We start from the raw sequence: 3962 nt of genomic DNA, 5'->3' as shown, positions 1-3962 counted from the left end.
CCAGGTTTGAGCAACACTCCTGACAGCCATAACGAAAGATTTGGCCATGACTGAAGCATTGCCACCATACGAAGATACTGTTGCTTCGTAGCTCATCAAAAACTGCTTCGGGTCTGAGTGGCCATCAAATACGGGAAGCTGGGGTGGCTTGTAGGACGGAGGCCAAGGTGTAGCCTGCAGCTCAGCGGACAGAGGAGAAGCATCATCAAAAACGAAATTCCCATGATGGAAATTGTCATACCAGTCATCTTCGTTGGGAAAACCCTCCTGATGAAGGTCTTGGTGTTGAGACCTTCGGTGCTGCTCATCCTGGGCAAGATGACGAACTTCTTCAGAGGCTTCGTCTATCTATCTCTGCAGTTCAGCTAGCCTGGCCATCTTTTCTTTCTTCCTCTGTACTTGTTGATGAAGCATCTCCATATCTCTGATTTCTTGATCTATCTCGTCCTCTGGTGGTGTCGGGCTTACAGCCTTCCTTTTCTGGCTTCGGGCCTCCCGCAGGGAGACTGTCTCCTGATTGTGGTCCAGTGGTTGCAGAGCTGCAGCCCCAGTCGCTGAAGCCTTCTTCGGCGCCATAACGAAGGTTTATGATCGCCGAAGGTGTTCAAAAAACTCAGAGTGGAAGTGAGTTCACCGGAGGTGGGCGCCAATGTTGGAGACTTGTTCTCAAGTGCTATGAGTTAAGAACAAGGCAACATAGAAAATATTAATCGTTAAGGTCCTTCGTCCTCCGAAGCATTATTTCCCTTAGGATATAATGGTTTACGGACGAAGGTTATGAAGGACGTACCTTCATAAATTCATTAAACAATGACGAAGGATGAAGTATAAAGAATATAAAAGACAACATGAACAATTATATATTATTATTAGGTACAAACAGAAATATCGTTGAATTACAAGTGTACCTTCAATAGGAATGAGATGACAGTACAAGCGTGACGCAAAAAGCGAATGCCAAGTCAGCGTGAACAGTACGGGAATACTGTTCACCTATTTATAGGCACGGGACGCAGCCCGTGCAAAATTACATTAATGCCCTTTACACTTAATAATAATCCTATAGTAATCTGTCGAGGTCTAAATAGCCTTTTCATCTTTAAGTCGGTTTCAACTGCTGCTGTCTTGCCGAAGCTTTCCTGCTTACACCTTCGGCGCTTCACCAACCTTCGTATTATTCTGGTCTACTGTGATGCCTGACTTGAGTCCGAAGATACCTGTTCACACATTATACTCCAGAAACACTATTAAATCCTGTTTTTGAGGACCTTCGGATGCCGAAGGTCCCCAACAGGTAAGTTAATTCTCTCCTCTCTCCTCATGCATAAAGTTTTACCCGAAGTAACCCGAAGATATATAATATAATGCATGAAAGCCTTTTTGGCATAGAAGACATCACAAATTGGGATTTTATTAGTAAGCAATAAGACCTTATCAGATGAATAAATGCTAGAATCTCAGTCATACATTGCTCAACCAGATGTAAGCACATTGCTCTCTTTGTCGCTGAATGACATGAAGCAAACATGAGATAAAAGGACATGTAATCGCCAACAACGCGAAGTTGCGAGTATACCAAGAGGTTATTCTGAGAAATTTTTCACTATGTTGGTGTGAAAACTATAGTGTGTTCCCGTCGAACCACTTTACTCGTTCTATCTAGGACCTCTATGCTTGTGTCGCATACATCTCTCGGAATTGTAAATACTTTTAGTCACTGAATTGACTCGGGATAGTCCTTTAACAAGTTTGGTATACATTGTAAGCTAAATGGTAAAGGTCGGTCCTAAATGGACACATGAAGGATCTAGGACACCGGCTAGAGGGGGGGTGAATAGACGGTTTTGACTAAAAACAACAATACTAAGTAAATTTAATCAATACGACAAGAGGAATAAATTTACTAGTGTCAATAAGTAAACAATGTATGAAAGACAACTACGGAGATTGAATACTTGAAGAACAATAAGCAAAACACTAATCAATTGCAAGGCAATAAGTAATGCTAGAAGGAATAGACACCGAAATTTATCCCGTGGTATCGGTGATTTGCCGATCACCCCTAATCCACGTTGAGGTGGACTTCAAGCTCTCACTTGCTCCTCTATCAAGACACGACTTGATCTTTGAGCCAAGTGGACAAGAAATCACTCAATACCTCGATTCCACTAATGTCACCTTTGCCGCTCCGGCGAGGTAGGCGCGAACCCCTCACAATCAACACCGCGGCTTCTCCACAATCTTCTTGGAGAGCTCGACGGAGACAATCACCCGAGCCGTCTAGGAGGCGGCAACCTCCAAGAGTAACAAGCCAAAGACGCTTGCTCGGTGTACCACCTAGTGCCTCAAGAATCACCAAATGATGCAAATGCACTAGGAACCCTCAATCTCTCACTAGAATGCAATCTCAAGCAAAGAGTGTGAGAGAGTGAGTTGGAGGATCACAAATGAGCTCAATGTGTGCAAGGAATCGCCAAGAGAGCTCTCTCACACGAGCTACCCTTCTATTTATAGCCCCCCATCTAAAACCAACCGTTATGTGCAAAAGGGGGCAATTCTGCGCACACGCGGACCGTCCGCGCCCTAGGGCCGGACGGTCCGCCGTACAACATAACAGCTATAATGACCGTTGAAACATGTCAGAGCTGTCTCAAAAGGTGGGTCCGGACAGTCCGCCCTTCAAGGCCGGACCGTCCGCGACCTGGCAAATTCAAACACCCGAGCCTCGGATCAAACGGAGTTAACACACGCGGACCGTCCGGCTATAAATCCCGGACCGTCCGCGACCTGAGACAGTACTGTCCGGACTGGTCCCCCGGACCGTCCGTAGTACAAATCTATAAAAACACACAGTCCCTGTCCAAAAACGAGTTAGACACATGCGGACCGTCCGCCTATAATTCAGGGACTGACCCGAAGCCACCTTCCTTTGGTCAGGACTGCGGACGGTCCGGCCCTAAGGCCCGGACGGTCCGCAGTACAATAGAACACAGTGTCAACACAAATGGTAAGACTTCGGACCCTCTGGAGGGTCGCGGACGGTCCGCCCCCAAGGGCCGGACAGTCCGCGCGACCAAGACTTCTCAGATTTCAACCATGCTTTTGAATGAACCCTTAACTCATGAAATGAGAAGCGCTGTTAGTCCTCATGCAAATGCAACTACTTGATGCTCTATGAGGCACTAAGTTTTACACAGATCTAAGTCATTGACCCCTCTTAATAGTACGGCTATCTAGCCTACTAATCCGGTCAAGTATCTTCTCTAAACTCCTCAAGACCGGCAAAAGTAAAACCTATATTATACCTTTGCCTTCATCTGATCCACAACCAATGCGTATGACTCTTCAACATTTCCTGTTCTATGTGGTCCAACCCTGCATTCTTATTTCTCCAAGAATCGTTAGTCCACTGGTAGTTGTCATTAATTACCAAAACATTACCAAAGGGGCCTAGATGATTCACAATCTCCCCCTTTTTGGTAATTGATGACAACACCACATAGTATATTAAAGAGAAGTTTAGTTTCTCCAAATCTCTCTCATACTTAAGGTATAAGATAGATCTTGGAGATGAGTTTCATAGGACTTATCTTGATTTGAAGTTCTGTCCAAGAGATAGATAAATCCCAATAAAGACTCAGTATGCAAGAAAGGCTCCCCCTAAGTGTGTGCAGGTTTATTTGTAGTTGAAGATATAACACACATAATATATTGGAGCTTGATGGAGACTTTCCTACAATCATGGTTATCGAGGCATACAAGAGATGATCCGTAGAGTGAGCGCAGCAATTATAATCACATCTCGATTAACCACACACAGAGTAATTTGAACTAAAACATAGTTCACCCCACAGAATATTACAGATAATGGTCCACAGACATACGACATAGAGTTAATAGATCAAACCAAGTTCCAAATGCATAAGACATAAACTAATGCAAGCGGCATGAAAAGGTAAAAT

Source organism: Zea mays, chromosome 4 (genome assembly GCF_902167145.1).
Source record: "Zea mays cultivar B73 chromosome 4, Zm-B73-REFERENCE-NAM-5.0, whole genome shotgun sequence".
Taxonomy (NCBI): domain Eukaryota; kingdom Viridiplantae; phylum Streptophyta; class Magnoliopsida; order Poales; family Poaceae; genus Zea; species Zea mays.
Note: the sequence above shows the minus strand (reverse complement) of the source record.